Source organism: Chenopodium album, chromosome 18 (genome assembly GCF_948465745.1).
Source record: "Chenopodium album chromosome 18, dcCheAlbu1.1, whole genome shotgun sequence".
In the NCBI taxonomy this organism is placed as follows: domain Eukaryota; kingdom Viridiplantae; phylum Streptophyta; class Magnoliopsida; order Caryophyllales; family Amaranthaceae; genus Chenopodium; species Chenopodium album.
Genome location: NC_137851.1, coordinates 35621948 through 35634021, shown reverse-complemented (window position 1 = coordinate 35634021; position 12074 = coordinate 35621948). Strand labels below are relative to the sequence as shown.

Genomic DNA, 12074 nt, shown 5'->3' with positions numbered 1-12074 from the left:
GGATATGAACCTACTTATGTATTGCAACCGGCCAATGAATCCTCAAATTTGTTTCTTGGTCTTGGGCAGCAGGATTGATATGATTGCTTTAATCTTAGTTGGGTCTATCTCTATTCCTCTACAGCTAATGATATAACCCAAGAGTTTTCCTGAGGTGACTCCAAAAGGGCATTTAGATGGGTTTAGCCTCATGTTGTATTTCCTTAGCCTTTCGAAGAATTTTCTTAAGGCTACTTGGTGTCCTGGACGATCTTTTGATTTTACAATCATATCATCCACATAGACTTCTACTTCTTTGTGCATGATGTCATGGAGTAATGCAGTTGCTGCTCTTTGGTAAGTGGCACCCGCGTTTTTGAACCCGAATGGCATTACCTTGTAACAGTAAGTGCCCCACGGTGTTATGAATGTAGTCTTTTCCATGTCTTTTTCTGCCATGAGAATCTGGTTGTACCCTGCGTACCCATCCATAAACGAGAGAAGTGTGTGATTCGCTGTATTATCTACCAAAATATCGATGTGTGGTAAAGGGAAGTCGTCCTTTGGACTTGCCTTATTTAGATCTCTGTAGTCAACACACATTCTTACCCTTCCGTCTTTCTTAGGAACTGGTACCACATTTGCGACCCGTTTGGGGTATTTAGATACATTTATAAAACCTGCTGTTATTTGTTTTTAAACTTCTTCTTTTATTTTAAGAGCTATGTCGGGTTTCATTCGACGTAACTTTTATTTTACAGGTTTCATTCTCGGAATTAGTGGTATTGTGTGTTGAGCTATTTCTCTATTTATTCCTAGCATATCTTCGTATGACCAAGCAAACACATCTATGAATTCTTTTAGTACATTTATTAAATCTCTTCTTTCTTCTTTATTGAGAGTTAGATGAATTTTAACTTCTCTTTTAATGGTTGAATCTTTTGAGATATCAACCGTTTCAGTATTTTCAATTACTGGTGTTTTATTCTCAAGTGTTTCCATTGCCTTAATTATTTCTTTGTCACTTTTATTGTTAGTTAAGCAATGCTCATCATCTTGAGTAAGGGAATGACACGAGAAGTAAGCGGAAGAAGACATGTTATTGAATTTGGAAATCATTACATCAAATAAGGAGATGTCTATGGGACTTGACTACTAACTATCCTATGAGTAGATTTTGATGTAGAAGGGAGAGAAGGAGATGCTACTATAGGAGGTTTAGAGGACTCGACTACAGAAGACTTGAATTCAGACTCAGATTATTCGGACTCGTTAAACATTGGTCCTTGTCCTGTTGTTATGGAGATCTTTCTTCCACTTGGTGTAGTCATCTTCACAGTCTTTCGTCATCCTTGAACTAATCCTTCTGCCGGAGTAATGAGCTTTGTGGGATCAAAGTTTTCTCTTTGCAAGGCCGTTTGGATAAGCGCAGAATTATCGTCGATATGCTTAGGCTCATTTTTCTTGTAGCCAAAGAGTAATCCCATGACATTAAAGTCAAAACATGGGGGCATTTTCTCTATGTGAATAGGGGTTGGAATCTCATCTACGATATTGCAATCCAAGAAAATTTCGAATCCTGGTTGTCTTCTCCCATCTTTGACGAATGGCTCAGGAAATTCGTAACATAGATAGTCCTCACCCTCTCATATGAATTGACCATTTAGAGTGAGAGGATATTAGTCTATTGGGATTGCTTTCTTTTGAGTACGAGCACTCCTCCATGCATTAATTTTTTCCCGGGCTTGCTTAAAGTCTTTCGGAGTCGGTTCGAAACCAAGTCCAAAAGTATCTAAATTAGGAAGGCCGGGCGATCCCATTTGTGTTGCTACTCCCTTCTTCTTTCCTAGAGTCATTCCAGGAAAGTGTCCTTGCTTTCGGAGTATACCATTAACTATCATGTTTGAATGGAGGTCGTAGTGAAGAGGAATCTTCTCATCTTCGTCAATAAAAGAGACCTCTTCAGCATTGAAACCCCATAAGTCTTCATCATTCTCGTCATGCTCCACATTTATGAGGGGTTTGTCAATCGCCTTGATCCTCATTGGGGAAGCATCGATTGTGACGGGAATTCCTCCAACTATAGCCTTTACTTGTTGATGAAGGGACGACCTTAAGGTCATAGAGCCAAGGGCGTCCCAATAACAAGTTAAAATAAGCTTTTATGTCTACTACTTGGAAGGTGGTAGCATGTTCAATAACTCATGCCGTGACATTCATCGTCATAGTTCCAAGAGCTTGGCGACGAGTGTTGTCATAAGCTCTTATGCCTTGCGTAGATGGAGATAAGTCTTCATCTCTTATTCCTAGCATCCTCGCAGTTCGAAGTGGACAAACATTGATTGCTGACCCATTATCTACAAGAGTCATTGTGTTTATCACCTTCAGGAGGTAAATCCTTGTCAGAAAAGGTGATTAAATTAATGGGACTAGGGAGATCACTCGTGAGGAAGTTAGCTAATCCCTCAGGAGTGGTTTCTGAGTCTATTCCTACTTTAGCCAGAGCATCCATTACCACAACTCTATGTTCACGGGATGTGGCTAGTAATTTCCATACATTCATCTCGACCTTAGTCTTCTTAAATTATTTGACAACATCATTGTCTTATATGATTGGTATGGAAACATGCTGAGTAGTAGGAATGGGTTGTGTTGTGATAGGAGGTTGCATTCTCCCTGATACTGTGAGGACGTCGATAGGAGAATCCTCTTGATCCCAAATGTCATCAACTGGATATGTTGAGGAAAGTGGAGTGTCTTGTATATCTTTGAGGTAAACATCCTCATCATCACTGTCCTACACTCCATTAACCAATTCTGAAAATACCTCATTGTCTGGTCGAATTTGTACCAATTTCTTACAGTCAATTAATCCTTGAACTAAGTCCTTGAATATGAAATAGTGTTCTATGGTATGTCCTCCTGATTGATGATAGGCATAGTAGAACCTATCTGTCATTTTGAGTGATTCAAAAGGTCTTGGCTCGAGAGGTTTGATCTTCTCATTCTCGAAGAGCTTTTGAAACATATTCGCATAAGTGGTCCCAATAGGTGTATATGACTTGTTACTCCTTTTAGGTGTTTCGACTACTTTGAGAGAGAAGGGTTTTCTTTCGGTAGTCTTAGTGGGTGTCATTTTTTCGACCATGCGTCTTTTCTCCATCTCTTTTGCTTCTTGGAGAGCATGGTGAAGTGTGGCCATCACTGCCCTTTGTTGGGTCATTGTTACCCTCATTGTGTTTATGAGCACCCATATATCTTCCTTAGAAGCTGGCTCCTTATTTGGAGGAAATTCACTCATAGCATCGAAGAAAATGTCCTCCTCTTCCTCACTAGCATGAGTTTCTTTAAGTGGTTTGATGAGAAATGATAGGTCAGCGTGACCTTCCTCATTAGAAATGGCCAAGGAATCTGAAAGTGGAGCATTATTGATGCTTGGCTTCATGCTTTTAGGAGGTAATGGAAGTTTACTACTATCTATTAGATCCTGAATTGCCTCCTTTAACTTCCAGAAGTTTTCAGTAGGATGACCCCTGCCTTGATGATATTTGCAATGTGCAATTGGGATTCCAACTAGCCGTCCTCCTTTTGACCGGTGGATCTCCAAATGGTCCAATAGGAGTTATGAGACCTTTTGTATGAAAACGATCAAATGATGTGTCATAACTCATGCCAATAGGTGTGTAATTTTTCCTTAATGGCTTCTTTTGTCCTTGATTATTCATAGCTAGGACCTCATTCAGATTAAAGGTGCTAACATTGTTTGAGTTGGTAGTTTTGGAAGAAGAAGGATTGTCGTTCTTCTTTCCTTTCCAGCCACTATTGGAAGTGTTAGCAGCTTTTTGTTTTGCAAGGTCGTCCTCGATGTTGATTCCTATGTCATAGACGACCTTGAAAGTACTCAAATTTCTTTGGTATTTGAGATGCTTAGAGTACTTTTCTTGGAGGTTCTTGATGAACATCCTTACAGATTCTTTTTCAGTGGGAACCTCAGCCATTTTGGCAGAAGTTTCCCCCCACTTATTAAAGAAGGAGGTGAATCCTTCATTCTCCTTTTGCTTCCACATCTCAAGTTCTCTATGGTCAGTTTCAACTTGAATGTTGCATTTATATCTATCTATGAAAGCGTTTGTTATTGAATCCCAAGAAGAGATCTTCTCTTTATCAAGGGAAAAGAACCATTGTTGACAAATGGTTTCTAATGACAATGAAAACAGCGAATGAAAAACCTTCTTATTAATCCCCTTAATATTCATTATTGTTTCAAAAGCTCTTAAGTGGAAGTATGGATTGTCAGTTGGCGTGAATCTAGGGATGTCATTGGCATTGAACTTCTGCGGAAGAAGTTCCTTATCCACCGAGACCCCTTGTGAGCTAATCCCCTGAAACTTATAGTCATTAGAAAGCTTGCTCAAGCTTTCTTCCATTTGTTCCATTTGTTGTTATTTCGCAAGGTCATTAACTTGAAGAGCAATGGTCTTCATCATCTCAGTTAAACTAGCAAGATTCTGCCTAAGTTCATTGACTTCTTCCTGAGTTGCCATTTTCTTCTTAGCTTTTCTCTTTTGTCAAATCGGTTTATCAAAGAGTAAGACTTAGACGAAAGCGTTGTCCTTGATTATTAGTCCTTCCTTTCTAGCCCAAGACCTGTAAATTAAACCATATTTGACTTAATGACTTGACTTAAATTGGCTTTGACTTTATTAGTTTTAAAGGCAAAAAAGCAAAAATAGGGTGTATATTTTTGGGAATCAAGTATAGGGTTTAAGCAACATGGTTTCGTTTAATTTGGAGGATTAATATCTGACTTACCCCCCTAAAAAAAGTGACGGAAAATACGCGCACACAAGACTCTCTAGACATGGTCATGGTGAACATATTTACAAAGTGTGTGTTTAAGGAAGTGAGTGAAAGTGACATGCTTTGACACTTGTGTAAGACCATGGGACTATGTGCAAAGAATAAATACAGTTTCCTCCGTTAATAAAAAGGTTAATTAGACTCAGCGTGAAGACTCGAACAAAAAAATGGACTGTTGTCGAAGCAACGGCACTGTCGCGAAACGCCAGAGGCCATCGCGGCGCAATAAGATAATCGTGTCGCGATTGACACCATCGCGTCGCGCCACAGGTCTGACCTTCGCGTCATTATTGATGCGTCGGTCTGGGCCTGTTTCCAGTGTTCTGCTTTAAAAAGGACAAGCCTAAAGTCTTACTAAGTTAGTTTAATCAATTTATTAAACTTTAATTATTCATATTCATTAATTAATTAATTAAGCAAAGTCCTACATAGTCATTAATTAGTTTATTTAAACTCTTTAACAAGTCAAACAAACGGTTAATGTAAATATGCACAAGCAAAGATGCACAAGTAGGCAAGTAAGCACAACATGATGCAATGAGTTTGCAACCTAACCATGACTCTAGTTCTCTGAAGTTCAAGGATAAGGGTTGGTTAAAGAGGGTCAATGGTTATGAATCCGGATACATCGCGCGAAAGCCTTACCTTTGGAAGGGTTGGCGCGTATGGATGGGACCCCGCAAGTCACTAGTGGAAAATATGCTATCTGTAACGGGCAAAAACACCTCATCCGTAACTGGCAACGAGCGTTACGAATGCGACCGTTACGGAGAGCAATTGTTATTTGTAACAGGTAACGAGCGTTACGAATGTGGCCGTTACGGATAGCAATTGTTATTTGTAACGGGCATTGTCCGTTACAAATAAATAGTTATTTGTAACGGGCAACATAAATGCCCGTTACGAATAAGTACTTATTGTTTCGGGGTTTTTTATGTCCCTCGGGAGAGTTACAGCTCTAGACCGGATTCCGCAAGGACGCTTATACCTGCAAAGCAAACGGAGCACCGAATGGTCGGTGGTCCGCCTCCGAAGATTAAGTTAGTACGGTATTCGGAGTAAAACGTGCGGAAATTAAGTTATCTGCTCGGATTCCAAGCTCAGGTGCCGTCTGTTTCTTGAGAACGACAACTCTGTAATTAATGCCAATGTAACGACCCGTCATAAATGAGGGAAGTGTCCCTATTTATAGGGTCGTTGGGAAGTGTGCCCTCCCTAGGGTTTGATGACCTAGGGATTAGGACACGCCGTTTTGCGGCGCCTCAAAGTTTGGGCCTTTAAAGGCCGCCTTTTCAGAAATGATATCCGAGTGACACGTGTCATACGTCCTGAGAGGCCATTTGGGCGCCTCCTAAGGCGACACGTGTCGCTCTTTCATTGGTCCACTTGGGATCATTAAATACTCCAATTCAGGAGCTGTTTGTGCTCGACACGTGTCACCATCTGGAAGGTCCAAGATGGTGCCCCCTCTAGTGACACGTGTCAAAACGCTGTTTGGGCCACTTGGCGGGGTATAAAATACCCAAAATACTTATTTGTAACGGGTGTTTCAACTACCCGTTAAAAATAACTACTTATTTGTAACGGGCAAATCAACTGCCCGTTACAAATAAGTAGTTATTTGTAACGGATATTTATATTTCCTGTTACAAATAACTACTTATTTGTAATGGGCATTTATATTGTCCGTTACAAATGATGTTCAGGACATGTGAAAAAATTAGGGGTATTTGTAACTAACACCATTTTGCTAATTACAAATACCCCCAGTCATATTTCCTACTTTTTTTTTTTTTTTTTACTATATTTATATTGGTTATTAATCCAATGAAAATATCAAACATTATACATACCAAATCCAACTATATTTCTCAAAAGTTACATATACATAGTAAAGCAACACATATATTATGGCACCACAAAAAAGATTAATTAGGATTACACATAATTTCAACATCCCCTTTTAATTTCAGGGGTGTTTAAGCCCTTTCTAATTTTAGGAGAGTTTCGTTTAAGCCCCTTTAAATTTCAGCAGTCTCCTTTTAATCATTCCCTTTTAACTTCAACCTCCTCCTCCAAATTTTAGCAGCCCCTTCTAATGTACATGGACTTTATAGTCGAGCTGCAAAAAACATAACACAAAAAATCAGATAATTTAACTATGGAAATTCTTCAATATACTCCCTAATCAAGCTAATTTTTCCTACCTTTACTTGAAGTTATAGTGCAAAAAAAAAAAATGTTAAAAATAATTGAAGCATGAACCTTGGTAATGATACTTAAATCAGGAGAATATGCCCCTTCACTAGCATACGAAGCAGCCTGCTCGTTTGTGTAAGGTTGAGGAAACGATCACTTAATCTTCAAGGCTAAGTAAACATTATTTTTCCCTCATCATTAGGCCCATCAACAACCTCAAACTCCAACCTCATGCCTATAAAATCAGTTAATCTGGAGTCATTTACAATAAATAAAGGAAAAAAATAATACGGGGATCAACTATGTAACACTATATCGAAAAAATCGTACAAAACAAAATTCAATCAAATGGAAAATATATACATTCATCCTTTTCTTATCTCTACCTGAACACCAAGTCATAATAACATACGCAATATCATGAAATCACTATAATTAAAGTCATAGTGTAAATAATCATGAAAGCACTAAAATCAAACACCATCACAACAATATAAAGAGTAATTCATGCAAATATTTATAAAAAAACCCTTAAATTCAAAATATGAAAACACACCTAACTGACCAAATCACACCCATCATTACATGTCATAGCCTGAATGGAATTCAACTCACATCCATTAGTTTAGCCTATTTAGGTTTTATATTAACAGTCTGAACTAATTTATGGCTAGTATCACTTAAAATCATCATTCCTTTTTTTTATTTTTTTCTTTTTTTTTTTGATAGGCATCTAAATCAACAGTATTACATCTCTTCTTTTCATCTTACTGCCACTGCTACTACTATTCTCCTTTTGCTGCTACTCTTCTCCATTTTAGTGAAATTTCAATTAAAAAAAAAAACTCAATTCAGAAATTCATGAGAAGATTCAAAATTCACATACAAGCATAGATCGTTAAAAGACAACATATTTTAAAAACCCATATTTTAAAAGACAAAACATTTTAAAAACCCATATTTTTTTCCCTTCATGCAATTCCCAACCGTTCATTTAAGATATCGACTGTTCATTTCATGAATAAAATAGAGGGGATCTCGTTCATAACAATAATGATCACTGACAATAAAAATTAGTAGAAAAGTCATTTACAAAGCAAACAACCCACGTATGTAATAATGTATACATACAAAGTATAACATTATTAAATTAATACATACAAAGTATAACAAAATTAACAATAACAATGAGAATTAAAATCAGATTATTAACACAACAGATTTAAATCCTAAACTTGACTAATTCCAATCAAAACCCACCAAAAAAAAAAAAAAAAAAAAACTGATCAAACAAATATTACACATAATGAATGACATAAACATGATCATATCTCATTAAAAACATTTCTTATAAATTAACATGAAATACACAATCTAATCAATAAAAATTACATTGATAAAAATAATTAAAATTACCTTGGAGGCAATCACAATTCTTAGCCTCTTTACGAAGAACATCAAGAACAGAGTCAATAAGTTCAGCACCTTCGGTGTACTGACCTTTAGCCCAATTATTACCAGCACCAGACTGGCCAATGAAACATTACTCTCCTAAAATTTCTCAGTAATCCTAGCTCAAATTCCTACTCCTTTGACAAAATTAAACAATCTACATTATAATCACACTAAAATTACCAGAAAAATTCTTAGTTTTCTACAACAAAATCAACAGAAACTATTAATTAAAAAAATTGCAAAAACTCTTAGTAATCAAACAATCAAACATACAAATTTAAGTTCAATTCAGCATAATCTGAGTTCAATAGAGAGAAAATTACAGTGAAGAATGAACCGACTTGGACGGAAAAGGAAGAGGCAAACACAACTTCTGGCGACAAGACCTAGCACGACCGAATTAACGACAAAAACTGGAAAGTTTGCCGATGAAAGTAGAATTGGAGAATCGAGACCAAAGGGTTCTGAAATTCTCGGATTGATCATTCTCTTGCGAAGGTGATGCAATTTCCATGGAGTTTCTCCCTCCTGATTTGGATTCATGGCTTTGTTTTGGCGCCGTTGACGATTACAACCGCTTCGCCGGAGTAGTTCTCAACTTGTAATTCAACTACAGACAATTATCAAAATTAAATCAAACAATTATCTCAAAATAAACAAAAAAAGTATATCAGATCCAAGTAGTAACAAGAAAAAAAACAATTTAATTATAATTAGAAATTTGAATTAAAAAAAACAAGAAAAACTAAATTTATATTTTAACCTAAATTAAAATAGAATCTAAAATTGAAAAACCTGGACCAATTTCATGCTCGGATCGACATCTCACGGCTCGGAAGTTGACGCTCCTGGCATAACGGTGGGCGTAAAAAGCTTGCGAGGTGGTGGACTGGTGGGCGCGAGAAGCTCTGTAATGCGGTGCCTGGTGATTTGAGGAGAGAGAAAGAGAAGAAGAGTGAGGAAGAAGAGAAATGCGGAAAGAAACAGAGATCTTTGAGGAAAAATGCGGCTGGGAGAAAGTGGGAACAAAATAAGGTTTTAAACCCTAGAGCTTTATTTAGTTGTAACGGGCTTTTTATTTGTCCGATACAAATATTAATTGTCTGTAACGGGCATTTATTTTCCAGTTACAATTATTAATTTTTTGTAACGGGCATTTAATTGCCCATTACAAATAAGTTTTTTCCGTAACGATTGTATATTTTGCCCGTTACAATTACTCTTTTTGTAACGGATTTTATCATGACCGTTACAAATAGGGTGTCACAAATGACAATTTTTCCACTAGTGAGTTAGACTTGCTTCCATGGTTTGGTGAATTCACAAAGTCGGACGTACCCTTCGTTTCAATGAGCGTTCGATTGGTAGATGGAGCGTGAATTCCCAGAGGGTTATGACCATATGTAGAACACATATGAGTTTAGAAAAGTGAGAAAACTTCAATCAGGAAGTAAAACCGAGCAAACAGTACTAGAACCAGTCGAAACAAGAACGCAGATTTTTGGCTCGGTATTGGAAGAACTTGGCGCGAGACAACAGGGACCATCGCGAGAAGATAGCCCTGTCGCGATGCGATAGCCGCGATCGCACTACGACGGGCACTGTTTTCTCAGCGCCAGTTCCTACATGTCTCAGCAACTCTCTTTATTCTTAGAATTTTCCAGTTTTTCGCAGCGTTTTTTAGATTCTAGTTGTGAAAGATATTTCCCAAATTTCCTACGTGTAAAAATCCTATGTTTTTGACACATTACGAATGGTCTATCCAATGCGGACCTTTTTTATGCTTATGCCAATAATGTCAATTAAAATTACACACATGAATACTTAGAACTTTTCGAGTCTCATCCACACATTCTAAATTATTGCAAAAATAAATTTTAGGAATTAAAATAGAAATCCTCCCTAGTGGAGTGGCAAAAAACTATAGGGAATAATTTCAAGCATCCCACACTTGAGCCGCTCTATGATCATACACTTAAGTATGGTGGCGTCCAAAGGGAAGGAAACTAGAGCAAAAGAGTCACCAACAAAATCTTAGGAACTTTTAAATCGTTCACAAGGTGAAGGTTACACCCCTTCACGATCCATGAGATCGCTAACTTCATAGTGGTCTGGAACCATGACTTGATATTCGAGGATGAAGGTAAAAATCCAACATAAAAGAGATTGAACCTGCCCTAAAAATAGGCCCCCGCTTTATTCTTCTCATATTCATGTGCACTTTCTGACTAACATTCAATCATTAGATTAACCCTAAACCTGTTTAATCTATGTTGGTTGAATATTAATGCACAAAAAAATCTACTATTGGTGATCACTTGAATTAAAATCACATTAGCCTAAACAAAATTATCAATTATCTTATTAAGCGTGATTACAAATACAAATTCCCTTTAATCCTGCAAGAGAGGGCGTGATCAAGCAATAAAAAAAATATATTAAGCAACATAATAACAACAATCTCAATCTCATGAAAACATAATATTAGCAAGATCCTAGGCATGATACTAACAAGATTAATAACAAATCCTAGCATGTCACTAAACAATAAAGATCAAAGCTTTAGCCCTAACATGATAGTAACAAGATAAAAGAAATAGGAATCAACCTAAGCATGATACTAAAAAGCAATAAATAACATCCTAACATGATAGTAGGAATTAAAATAATATAAACATGCTTTCTAAAGAAATATAGCAATAAAAAACATACTTTGTTGCCTCGTATCTCTTTCTATCAAAAGAATACACAAGTTAGTAAATTCAAGGATAATATTAAATCAAACAATTAATTTAAATAACTGAAATAGGGATTTGGGACCAAACCCTCAGAAATTATCAACCTTTCACGTTTAGGGCGAAGGCAACTTCGAACTTGGCTAGGTGTGTCTAAGACTCGTTAATGCGGTATGGTGCTTGTAAAAGGCTAGGCTAGAAAGAGGGAGAAAGAATAAGCTATTGCTTAAGAGAGATAAGAGAGTAGAATAGATGATTGTTGATGATTGTGAATGAAGAAATACGACCCTATTTATAAGGAAAAAGGTCCGAAAAACGATCAGAAAAAGATCGAATTCCATTCGGAGTAAAACTGCTCACATCGCGGCGTGACAGTGTCCATCGCGACGCGATGGTGCCATCGCGGCGCGATTGCTCTATCGTTTCGCGATGGTTCACGCGCTAACTCAAAGCCGTACAGAGTCCTTAATCTAATTAAATTAGACTAATTAATGTCCGTACTTATCTTTTAAAATCAAATTTAATTCGTTTAAAAACACTTGTTTTATTCTAAATAAAATTCTTATATTTTTCTAAAAATATAATTACTAATCCTAATTCCACTAGAATTTAAGATAACCTTCTAGATTATTCTTGAAAATTAAAATCAATCCTAATGAATTTAGGAATATTATTGAGCCCTCCACTTGATCATTGGCCGTATATAAAACTCATTTTGGGCCCAATTTAGTATTTTGGCCATAACTTCCTCATTATTCATCGGAATTGGGTTTATAATATATCGTTGGAAAGATCTTCTTGAACCCAATCCAACTACTCTATTATTGGACGCTTATCATGGATCAA

General features: G+C 36.9%; 1 long non-coding RNA gene across 2 annotated transcripts; it reads right to left on the bottom strand.

Moving 5' to 3' along the window:
- Positions 1-6651: 6651 nt before the first annotated feature.
- On the bottom strand, positions 6652-9483 carry LOC145590810 (uncharacterized). Of its 2 annotated transcripts, none has more exons than XR_014102167.1 (5): positions 9289-9483; positions 8817-9103; positions 8455-8627; positions 7105-7273; positions 6652-6961 (listed from the first exon to the last, which is right to left on the bottom strand). It is a non-coding gene; the product is annotated as an uncharacterized LOC145590810 (long non-coding RNA). The 2 variants fall into 2 exon arrangements; XR_014102166.1 differs by having other exon boundaries at positions 8455-8621.
- Between the last annotated feature and the right edge of the window lie 2591 nt (positions 9484-12074).